This window comes from Strongylocentrotus purpuratus, unplaced genomic scaffold, assembly GCF_000002235.5.
Source record: "Strongylocentrotus purpuratus isolate Spur 01 unplaced genomic scaffold, Spur_5.0 spur5_scaffold_19, whole genome shotgun sequence".
Lineage (NCBI taxonomy): Eukaryota > Metazoa > Echinodermata > Echinoidea > Camarodonta > Strongylocentrotidae > Strongylocentrotus > Strongylocentrotus purpuratus.
The window spans coordinates 20,168,389-20,181,741 of NW_022145604.1; positions in this window are offsets into that span (position 1 = coordinate 20,168,389).

Below are 13,353 nucleotides of genomic sequence, written 5' to 3' on the forward strand. Positions count from 1 at the left end.
ATATAGGTATGTCAGCAATGAAATATGTTTATTTCTTAACGAATGTTTTTATAATTGTAATACACATTCCTTGCGAACGTGGATCTATAGCGGTTCAATCATTCCACAAATCAGATTAAAAAGTGAAGACATGAAATTGATTTTTACGACAAAAAGGCTGTTAAGTAAACAATACACGAGTTGATAGAACGTTAATCTATTAACATGGTTCCAGGTTGTTGTTTTTAATAGAAATGCGGCATATGCTTTTTAATTGATCTGATGAGTATTGGGTTATTTTCTGTTATTAGATTAAATATTACATTTTTTTTTTTCGTTTCATGGTTGATAGCTTTTGGTTACACCATAGCATTTGTGAAAAGGCTTTTGATACATTCTTTCTTTAAAAGAACCCTTCATCGGGTAGTTAGAGGGATGTAGAAAGAGTAAAAGAAAATTAAAGAAAATGGGAAAGAGATGACTATGGCATAAATTAGATTTTGTCTGCCTATTGGTGTCTCTTGAAGCTTACTGACTATTAATTTCCATTTTACCTTGTAAATATATTTTTTAATTGTTTAAACTATTTATATTGTCAATATATATGTCTTAATTTGTTATGCCTGTTTAAAGTGCAATTATGACTGACAGACTCCTTTTTTTAACGAAACAATCAGTACTTTGTGAAATGTATGTTGAATTATATAATACTGCTGAGACCCAGAGGGGGCGTTAGTTTTGTGTAAAAGCTATACTGTCCGATAATCACTAACGCGAAATTCCTTCGAGCGCCATCTTAGGGCAGCTATAGAAGTATAGTCCTCGCAACTCACATCCGCTGCAGCTGAAAACGGAAAGAGGAAGGAAAGATAAGGTACATGGAACGTCTATACATCGTTAGTAGCACGGAAATAAAAAGGATGTAAGCGTATGCATCTTGTATATAAAGTATTCAAAGCTGTCATCCACTTCCATCCGCTTTCATCCGCTAGGCTTCCGATGAACATCCGTTTAACATCCCCGCTACATACTACCCACGTCCGTTATTTTCCGTTCTGTTTTCGCAAATTTTCGCAAATTTTGTCCATTTCTGGAGCGGATGAAAACGGATGGAGCCACCCCGGAAATTTTGCTCGTCATTTATGCATACGTTTTGTGTCCATCGGTCAGTGGGACCGGGCCATAGCTGCGCTGTTGGTTACGTATCGAGTCCTCTGTCTGGAGTGGAGAATAGGTTTTGTTATGTTGTTCCGGTATGGTGCTGTGCGATAAAGAGTACGCTAGGGCAGGAAGCTCATCAGTTCAGCATCGCTTTAAAGAATATGACTTTACGTCCCTTTGGTTCTGTAGAATAATCTTTGAGAATTCAAGCTGATCAAGTTTTTATTTATTAAGAAAACATATTAAACTAGAGAGAATAAGGGCCTGTTGAAGAAAAGCTTGCCAGAATACGATTTCTTGATACTGTTTAGTAGTATGAAATTACACTGTCAAATCCAGCTAAATCTTAGGATTCTTATTATATGTTTATTCAAAGCTGATATGACTATCTTTTCCAATTATCTAAACTTATTTGTAAAAACACTGACGGGCCCGTATTTTACCAAAGTGTAAACCCGCCGCTGGGCCCAAGCATTGATGTTAAAAGACGGGTTTATTTGTTGTTGTTGTTGTTGATTTAGTTTATAGGCGTTTGTCATTCAGAAGTAAATATTTACGCCTCTTCTCTTAGGATTTTTTTCCTTTAGAAGTTAGTCTGCGATCAAAGTTTATATTTTCTTGAACGTGATCGTAGACCCAAGATTTGGTTCGCGTGAATTAGTAGAATACTTGGTTTAATATTTGAAGCGCTACTTATTTTTCTTAATTCATCAACAAATTCTTGTTTTCATCTCCTTATCTCCACTTGTCTTCCACGGAATGAAGCCCATCGATGTTCATGGCGATTTAAAGTTGGAATGATGGAATTTTTTCTCAGAATATCGTCATATTGTTCAAGTGTCATGATAATGTACTGAATATTTATGTTGTGAAAGAGAAACTCTTTTCACAAATAGACGACTAATTTGAAATTAAAAATACACCCATAGATCTGGAATAATCAGTATATTATTATTATTATAAGATAAATTGAAATATTGTATAATTATATTATAATATAACTACTAAGCAGAACTTTAAGAATTTATCTTTTCGAGTATAAAGTTTGTTTCATAAATCTATGATCGTAGATTTTATTTGAAAATAAGCGCCTCTTCTTGTTATCATTATTTCTTAAACATAAGTAGGTAGATAACATATATATATATATATATATATATATATATATATATATATATATATATATATATATATATATATATATATATAAATGTAGAATTAGCTTTAATGATTACACTGATAACACACCTTGAGCTTGTTAAAGATTTATTGTATCGTGTCAAAAGTACTGTCATCAAGAAGATTAAAAGAACAAAATATTAAGAAAACAAATTGATAAGCTTTGCGTCTTCTCTCTTATTTCACTCTATAAATATAAAGGAATAGAAATGCACTTTTAGGGGAGTATAATTATGGGTCAATCGTTTAGATAGGTAATACTCGGGGGAAATTTTGAATCCACTCTCGAAGGATTAATTTACCGATTACTTTAGAGTGTGTTTATTATTATAAGTCGGAGCGGATTCGACTGCAAAGAAAGTAATCTTTTATATCATTCCCCCTAAATGGATTTCCTACTTCACTCAGTGATCCTATACATTCTACTATGGCTACCTAATTCAAAGGATATGATCGTGAGGTGCATGTATTGCAATATTGATGTAAGGTGTAGAATTCTTTAATTAACAATTTAAGCTTTTTTGCCTTTATTCAGATCTTCATAATTATACAAAATGATGAATAGGAACACAATTGTTCTTACAGTATAAACATACATGTAGTACATTGTCTCATACATTTTAAACACAGACATATTTAGAAAAATATTTTCCATTTGTATCCAAACTAATAAAGTACACATTCAAAACAAGTGTACAGAATGTGCTCCAATTCCTTTAAAAAGGAAAAGGTGACGGTAATACTTGGATACAACATTATACAAAGGAACATTTTTTACAACACAATAAGCAAATTAATTAGTTCAATATAAATTAAACAATCTGAACAAAGATTTTCTTGTATAAACAAAAAGTATAAGGTGAAGGTGCTGCTTCATAATCCATGATAACAAAATTTGTTATATTTACATATAATGATATGGTGCATTTTTCATTATAACTATATAAGGGTCTTGTATCAGTGGAGGTCTTTAACTATACCGTTATTTAAAAAAATATGAAATATAAAATATAAAAAACAAGCAAACACGATAGCAGGTAAGTGTCCGGATCGATGAGAAAGTGAGGGAGTGAACAGGAAACAGGAATTACAATATATACAATCAGTCCCCCTGCCCTAAGGGGTAAAATTTTCCCATTTTTGATAATGTATTGGCAGTTTGTCCTTTAATTTTGCTTTTTCATGTTCAACTTTTTTGAGTTCTCTACAGCCTTACATATTTCTTTACTAGATGGGAACTTTCCTTTTTTACGATTACTGTAAATCATATATTTGACCAAAATCAATACATGATTAACAATATATTATCAATAAATAGCTTCGAAGAAATTGTTCTGGCGCCCTCTTTTGACCGTAGAACGAGAAAACCGAAATGATCTTTTCCACATCCTTGTTGTTCTTTAAAAACCAATGGCTGAGAAAATAATAATGAAGATATGAATGAGATACATGTAGACGGATATGAGTCAAAAGAAAAATATGAATTTATGTCTCAGTTGTGTATACAATCCAAAAATCAAATTTTACATAGTAAAACAAAATTAAAGGAATAGTTGAGTTTTGTTGCAGAGGGCGCTACGCAAAATAATTTTGTGTGAGAAAATGAAAAACTGAGTGTAAAATTTGAAAGAAAAACAAATCGAAATGACAAATTCGGTTCAGAGACGGCTGAAATATGTACGTATCACAATTTCTAATATTTGTGGTGCCCCACAAAAATTCGATAATTTGAGCCAGCCGTTGAAAAAACAAGATTTATTCCTGCCAATGCCGATGTTTGCGTTTTGTTGGCTTTTTCGTGTTGGTTATAATGCGCAAAACCAACCAATTCATTAACGGTCACTTTTTAAAGTGGAGCTGAATTGGTATGATCGTATTAGCTATTTTGGGGTCTTAAATTACCTTCTTAGCAATTTTAGGTCCTAAAAGAGCTCTAGAAATGTCATAAATAAGAATAAGAGCAAAACTCATGCACTTTGAAGGCATTGCGGTCTGAAACAAGACCTCAACTATCCCTTTAAGTTGATCAAAAGACTTATGAGGATGAATGCCATCTCAGAAAAATATGGTTATGTTTTATTTGATTTACGCTTCTCAATTCCGACTAATTCCTGAAATCCAGCGCATAACAGTGCATGGCTTATCATGGAATTATTGTTATAATTAGAGTTCCCTACTTTCTGCGTTCTCGACAATGAAGAGAGATCCTGAGAGAGAGAGAAAAAGAGGGAGAAAGGGAGAGAGAGAGAGAGAGAGAGAGAGAGCTCTTTATACAGGGATATATAAAACCGAGTGCCTAGTTTTTGTTTGTTAAAGGAATCGTTTAACAAAGATGGAAATGGAGGGGAACGCACGATCTTTTTTGTACCTTTTAATTTTGTCTGTAGGATAATGGAATCATAGTAATGTGAAATTAGATTGCACGTTGTAAGCCCACAAGTCAAAACAACTTTTGTCTCGCCTGAGTGAGAATTCGGATTATATGTCTCCAATGTTAAACCGAAAATTGGTTACTTTTTGCTTTTTTTCTTTCCTCCACGGCCCCTATGTTTTCTTTCCTCACTTTTTTCTTTGCCTGTTTAAATGTTTTGGATAATTTGACGGCAAATCTGGTCACCAAACCCATTTAATGTGGTCTAGGGCATTGGCACACACCACCCACGTACGTCTATAGCATACATTAAAAAAATAAAAAATCTTATCATCTTTTGTACTTTTATTCTCAGTAACATTCATTCGAAAGGTGTACTTTTTGGCCCCTGCTAATTGTTAGAGTGACTGAGCTGAGGAAGTCGTACAAGGTGATACAAACGGTGTAATCAATCACAGGTGACCAAACACAGGAAGACTAGGAACATCGTTCGATTACCGGCTCGCTATTCAAAATCCTTAATAATAGCTTTATCCAGAATAGAAGGAATAAACTTGGGTATGTTAATATGATAGATGCACCGGCTGCAGTTATTATATAGGCCCATCTTTCGATAGAATTTTGACCGGAGGGGAACGACTCCTGCAAAGCCTCAGGTGTGGGAGTCCTCTTTTTTTATCCGCTTCTACGGTTTCCCTCCTTTCAGATAGGCTTTAGGTATTATGTGAGCTTGATCACTTTGTATTCAATTGTTAAAAACAGAATCAAGAGATTTACAAAGGTACAAAAGTCCTTTCCCAGACAACTCAGGCAAAGTTAATTTGTTTTCTAACCAGGTTATAGAAAGCGAGGGATCTTAAGGTCACACATAGGTCGAAAATTCACAAAGCAGGCCCTATGTGTTAAAATATTTGGGTATTTACGGAAAAGGCGTCTAACCGTTAAACCAAAAGGCTGTATTTAGGTAAAATTTCATGCAGTGGTTGGTTTTATTATTTTCCAGTAACCGCGTAGCATGATTTTTGAAGGAAAAAACTTTTAGAGTTCCAAGGTGCATTACCACAAAGTTTATTGTCATGTTCTCATTGTTAGGATTAATGTAAATTTGATTTGGATGATATTGACCTTTGTATCATATCCCAATCACATCTCGTTTATATAAACACAATCTTGACAAGCAGTAAGTTTTCACTTTACAGTGTCTGTCATTGTGAAATTTCATGGACATGCATATCAATTGCGGATGGACATGAGCGTAAAGCTGAGTCTGGAAATAGAAAAACTCCAAGCCCAAAATAAATAACAGAGACAAAACATGAATATTGAACGAACCCCTTTTTTCAGCGTTGAATGACAGTGCATATTCATTCTGCATCAAATGTATTTTTTGTGGAAAGTTTCTTTATTCTATCATTGTCTCTCACGTTGATTTTCCCATAGTTACCCAACTAAATAACTAACTCACATAAAGAATGATTTACAAAATCTCTTTTCTGGGTAAAATAGTGAAGCATTTACACCATTCTTTATCAAAATTAACTGATCAGTCTGCATGGCTGTCCTCTCATTACATTATAGCCTGTAATTGTATTCTACCTCTTTAAAACTCGTTTACTTTCCAGTTTCCTGTCTAAGGTATACATCCTGTAGATCCAAATAATTACTGCAAACTGTTATTTCCTAAGTTTATATTCGAACAAGCTGAAATAAACAGAATGATTAATAAACTTATCCATACAGATATAACATGACGGTACCGTGGTATACAGGAAAAGCAAATACCTGTAGGGAATACAATTCCCTTTAAAGAAGTGAAAATAAAAATATTATTTTCACACAGCAAGACATCCATGCATGATCTCAGGCAAAATAACAACATCTTTAGTGATCTAAAGTGCAATTCACCTTCACAAATCCAGTTCAATATTAGACCCCCGCCCCCCCCCCCCCAATTCTCTCTCTCTCTCTCTCTCTCTCTCTCTCTCTCTCTCTCTCTCTCTCTATTAAATCTCTATCCCTCTGTCTTCCTACAGCTCCCTCTGTATCTCTCTATCTGCCCGCCTCTGCGCTTAGAAACACCTGTATTAAGCGCCTAATAAATGTTATATATTATTATTATTATTTTAGTTTTTCCTTTCTTTTTTCTCTCTGTTTCTCACACTATCTCTCCCTATTTCTTTCTCCCCCTCTCTCTCTCTCTTCTCCCTCTTCTATCTTCCGTATCACCATCCCCCCCCCCTCTCTCTCTCTCTCTTTCTCTCTCTCTCTCTTGAGTACCTCCATCTTTACCAATCAAAAATCACAATGACGTCTGCTCGCGAAGTATGAATGGAATATTAATTTCTCTACCTCGGGGCACATTGGCGGTAAAAGGCAGCGATAATCGGTGCTCGTAAACTCGATCAGGCTACCACTAAATCGGGACAAGGCACAAAATCTACAAAGGATTTCTTTATAATCTTCAGCAGTCATCATAAATCGAACACGAGTCAATTATCCTCTAGCAGACAATCAAAATCACTTCTAAAAGTCATTACACTTTTGCCCTTCACAATAATGTGGTGATTCGGGAGTTCAAACTTCATTTTGACTTCGCACTGTGCAGGTTGTTTACAGGCAGGTAGACAGGTGTGTATTGGAAGGCGTAGTTACACATAAAACGTGTTTCGGAAACGAAGAGCGGCACGTGAATTCTGAATCTTCAACAGATGTATTTTGTGCTCCTTCAAAAAATACCTCTTTTTTACGCGCCTAAATTATGAAGACAATATTGTGACATACATAGGAAGAGGGAAATCGTGCGACATTGGTGAAAACGGTAAGTTTATCCGTGATCTATTTCTGCTTTAAAAATGTGAGAAACTAATCAATGATTCAAAAAGTTTGTCAAATTTGAAGCTTGTTCAAAATAGAGACGGTCACCCATTGATTTGTTCCATGCAAACATATTTTCTGTTAATCATGTATGTTCATTCCATGTATGATGTACCTCATTTACCTATTTTGTATTGCATGAGTTATAATTTATTTAGAAAAGTGCTGTACTATGTTTTATATATCTAAATCTTCGGGTGTATTATGGTACATTATATTACTATATGCGATGTGTCATGTTATTACTAAAGAAAAAAGAGTGTTTCTGCTGGATATAATTTTCCTTCTTTTTTGCTATAAACACTGCATTCAATACGGTATAAATGTTTACATAATATTGATATGTTACATTGCATTGTAAATTGACTTATATGACATATATGTTTCCAAACAGAATATTGATTTGTTACATTACATTGTTAAGTGATTATGTTTATAAACAGAATATTGATGTACATCAATGAAGTTTAATAAATACAATAATAAATACAATACAATACATACATGATATTCTAGATAGATGATTAGATGTATATGTATTGTCAGATGATTGTATTACCGATTTGATGAAATGCACACCTGTTTTATCATTGTGGAAGAAGAGTATATGAAGAAAACAAATCAACCCTTCCCTTTATCTCCCCATAGACATAGGCGTTATGTGTAGAAAGAAGCTTAGAACAAAAAAAAACTTATAGAATTTATACTTGGAATCACGATTACAGATTTAGTGCATGAAATGATATAAGCATTTTTTGAAAGATTATAATCGAAATTGGAATTGACCTTTATTTCCCTCTCGGCAGTGGCGTAGCATGAGTTCACCTGCTAAGATTGAGATGAGGGGGGGGGGGGTACTGGAACGTTTAGGGAGCACCGGTTTTCTTTGGAAAATGAAATGCAAATTTACAATGCTACTGATTAGGGGAGGATGCAGGAGGTGCTCCGGTCATCTTCTTTTCCGCCCTTCTCCCTTCTACATTCCCCTTCTCTCTTTTATCATTTTCCTTTATTTGCATTACTTTTTAAACCACTCGATGAGAAGGGAAAGGTGCCCCTATGTCACCCACTAGCTACGCCAATGCTTATCATGAACCTTTATGATCCAAACAAACATGTCTTATTGTTGCTTAATAACATCGCCCCAGGCCAAAACAAAGAAAATTGAGAGATAGAAAGATCCCCGACGGTAAACAGATCTGTGTTGCTTGTACATGGCTGTCAATGACATTGTCAAGACCAAATGTCTAGACAAATCTCTTTCATCATATTATGACAGAATGTTTATAATTCATTTCATGTCAGCCGTATGATCTGTAAAGCCGGTGGCGTAGCCATAAGAGGCAGAGGGGGGGGGGGGCACAAGGCGCGATACAAGATTTTAGAACCATTATTTGGGGATGGCGGCCTGGGGAGTTCTTGTATTCATGTTATACATACAATTGCCTACATGTGACTCGTTAACATTTTGATTAGGCCTGTGATCTTTCGGGGAGGGGAGACCCTTGTTAAACATTGGGGAGGGCGTCAGCTCCTCTGTAGAATCGCTACTTTATGCATATGGCCCTCCAATCGAATGACGAATGTAAGATAAAAGAGAAAAAGGAGGGGAAAATGATTGCACCCCTCCTAAAGCTTCATTCCAGTCCTTTCTGATTTCATTCGCTTAGGCCGGTGCCCCCCTTCTCCACCGGGCCCATAACAGTGCCCCCTGGATGACTGGACCTGCGCTACGCCATTCTGTTTATTATGTCGATGTGTAGTATCCCCAATTACCGAGTCTGTCATCTTTAGAAACGTTGAACAAATATTGCCTTTCTTGTGAAAAACATTTCAAGGTCACCATTTTTGTCCAGGTTAAATGAAGTAATCATAAAAGTGCATGAAGGTTTTATGAGACACAATGAGATTCGATTAGGCCCAGATCAGGAATTTAGCTTCTTTCTCCCAATGGCTTTAAATTACTTGAAATGTAATGCAGGTTGGATGTGGATATATTGACATCTGCGGTCGAAATCTCAAAATATGGATGACAAATCGATATTGCATCGTTTTAATACGAAACGTCGAGTTTAAGTTGTATAAACATAAATGGATCTACAGTATACTACATCAATCTGACTATGGACCTACTAAGAAGTAGTTCCATGATCTGACCCTATTTTGAATTGTTCAGACAGTCAAATTTTACCCTTTAAAGTTTCTTGGTGAATTTTAAAAACCATTTAGTTGTATGCAACTGGCATATAAATTGAAAACAAAATGAATATAGAAAACATAGACATGATGAACTATTGGATAGTGGTAAATGAACAAATTTGAATTTGAAATCTTAATCTTTGGCAGACATGTGCTAGGATTTACAGGCGTCAGCCCTAAAGGAGCACGCGAAGAGAGAGAGAGAGAGAGAGAGAGAGAGAGAGAGAGAGAGAGAGAGAGGGGGGGGGGGGGGGTATCTCCAAATGAATGAAAGAATAACTCTGTGTCTTCCGGAACCAAAGCCTCCAATCCCTCCAATTGATTGAGGAATTCATCAACTAAAAAAGATGTAGAAGAAGCTAGAAGAACAATGAATTAGGACTATATATATATATTGGGGAGGGGGCGCGGTGGGAGATAAAAAAAAAAGCAAAGTGGCGTCGATCAGGGGAAGGGGCAAGGAACAATATCCTCCAATAGCACTAAATTTGATATTGGCTATATCAATTGAATATGATTATCCTTGTTCCCTCTAAGAAAGTTTGAGACTGTTTTCCTTTTCTTTACTTTACATTTATATCGATGTATATAGCAAGTAGGAGCAGCATGTGAACATGTTTTGAAAGCGAAACATATACATTGTGTATACAGTGTATTTGACGAGTGCGGTTGCCAACTCAGTTGGGGGCTCGCAATTATTGAATTATACAGTTGTTACAAGGATCAAGTCAACATGACTAACATATGTTATGTTGATAGAAGGATTGTGAATTGAAAGATCTTCTAAAATAGGAAATGCCCGGAAAAGTACATACAACTGTTTTGATATATGAAGTTTTGGAGTATGGGAACTGAGGTTTGAGGATGAAAATTACAATGATCTTACGATTTTTCAACAATATACACTTTCGTGAATTATCATTATAAATATGATATAGACTTCTATATCGGAGTTCATGTATCGGCCTGCATGTATATGTGATGATTTAAATATGACATTGAACCCCTCTGTAAATGAAGTCATCAACGAATGTTTTCCTTCAACAAAAAAGTTTTAAAACTGTTTCATTGTCCAGTCTCATGATGATTCCCATGCAATCAAAGGATATAATAGAATAAGAAATAGGCATGTTTCAAATTTGACAAAATGGTGAGCAATATCAGGAAACGAGAAACATGAAATGAAATGCTTTGTTATGGTCCTCTATCTAAAATCGGCAACTACTCGATTTTGTTTTTCTTCAAAGTTAAAAATAATAAAGAGGGTGTATTTTGAGAAGCCCGAGGTACTTGTTTGGAAGAGAGACTAGCTTCACAGTTGGGCTTCCCAATTATAGATGGCATGAATTCATCCAAACATAATTCAATAAATCAAATCATTTTGTGAAAACATGCCCGGGTGAAAGGGAAGGCCATGAATAGAGTATGTTTTCATAATGGGCATACCCACCGCGTCTCGTGGTTCTTTGGAAGCTTGAACCAGGAGCGGTGCTGGCAGAATATATATATTTTATTGGGGGGGGGGGGATGGGGCATTGGGTTCTTGAATTCATCTGTACATGCCTCTAGAAATTCTTTTGGGCAAGGCTGGAAGAAATGTGGGGGTCGGGGGTACCCCCAAACCCACTAAAATTCCCACTGATTCGGAGTAGATTCAGAGGAGAATTGACAGGAGGGCCGGAAGAAGTGACAATGACAAATCATGTCTCTGTATATTTGAGGTACAGGGGCTACAGATGACTGGGGTACAAATATATTACATGGGGGCGAGGCGTGGACTTACCAGAATTTTCCTGAGGGCTGGGGACAAATGAGGACAAGGAAAGAGCTGTTCGGTGGGAGGATTGTGATATCAATCACTCCGAGGGTACAGATCATTGGGGTAACATGCCCCCTTACCACCCCAGTGCCGCTAGCGAGGTGTAAAGAGTATGGAAAGAAAGATAAATAACCATTCTTTGGCAATCAAACGTCATTTATCATTTCGGAAATGCTTTTAGCCCTTCCAATCATAGTTGCAATAAATAACATTCACCCAAACATGACTTGAAAAAATATGTACAAAAACAAGTCTGTGGAATGTAAATCTAAACAATGGCCCGTTTTTATGGCCTGGTTTTAGAAAGAAAGTTAGTCTGGAGTCTATTTTATTCCTTTTGTTAACGTGATCCAGGGTCGGGTTTAATACAGACCAATATGGGTAAGGGTCGATGCTTTTTCCAAGATGAGTTTTGTAGGTTTGCATGGTGGAATAGCTAGAAATTCACAGAGGTTTACGGAAACACCACGAAGGCCTATATAAATAGTCTTTAGACTGTTCTGGTAACTTCGGCAAGAAAGAAAATCAGAGCAAGCTGTTCGAACCATTGATTGAGATTTTCTTATTACAATGCTTAGATTAGCAAGTGTGCGCTTGAAAAAATGACGCCTGGCTGGAATGCTCCCCAGGGAGTGGAGAATGTGCATACATTGTGTGCGGGTAAGCCTGAATCCGATGACCGGGGTAATAATAATGATTGCAGGGCCCTCAGGGAGAAGAATATGAATACTGATGAGGCTACCCTGGGTAAACAAGACATATTATTATTATTATTATTATTTCAGAATTCTTGATGAGAGGATCGCAACAGTCATTTTGAGGACTACAAAATGACGCAACCGTAAACTGCTATACATTTCTAGATCCTGTTTATCTTGGGGTTAAAAGAAATCTGTCAAATATCTACCGCATTACATTCTCATACAGTTATCTTATATGCCTATAATTATGAAGCTGATGGCGATGGGGGGGGGGGGGGGTATTAGGGGCGCTATAAAATGGGGGGGGGGCGTTGGCATAGGGGAATTATTAAATACGAAGATCAGTAACCTGTGATGAAAACCAAGCAAATTTTGTGTGTGTTTATTCTCAAGAGTCTGATAATCGTTAACTCCCAACATGTACGTGCCATAAAACATCTCAAAATCCACTAAAATATTATAAATCACAATGTTCATTTGTGAAAATACATCGAGGTGCATGTAACGTAGAGCATAAACAGGCCATGGCCAAAACTCCAACAATCCCAAGATAATTTGAAGGTATGAGGGGTTAAAACAGGGAGATGGGAGTTAAATAAAGGAGGGAGGGGAACCAAGGGGGGTTTTGGAGAGGGAGGAAGGGAAGGGGAGGGGTAGCATCACAAAATCAAAATATTGTAGTATGCTTGTTCTGAGATTAAAAATCGAATCCAAGTAATGATGATATTTCATCCTGGAGAATTTTAAGTGACCTCTTTAAAAACTTGAAGTTGGATGTTGCTAGGCAAGACATCAATAGACAAATATTCCACCACCCCATCCCCCTTTCTCCCTCCCTCCCTCCCCTCCCCCTCTCTCTCTCTCTCTCTCTCCGTCTCTCTCTCTCTCTTCCTCTCTCGTTCTCGCTCTGTGTTGCTGCTCTCTTCTTCACTATATTATTTGTACGGAGGAGCAATCATGAGACGCTATATGGGATGAAAAAAACTATTTATTTCCTGAAGAATACATTTAATTGGACAGGAAAAGCAAGCGCAATAGCATCTATAATCTATTGGTGGATCTGGGACTCT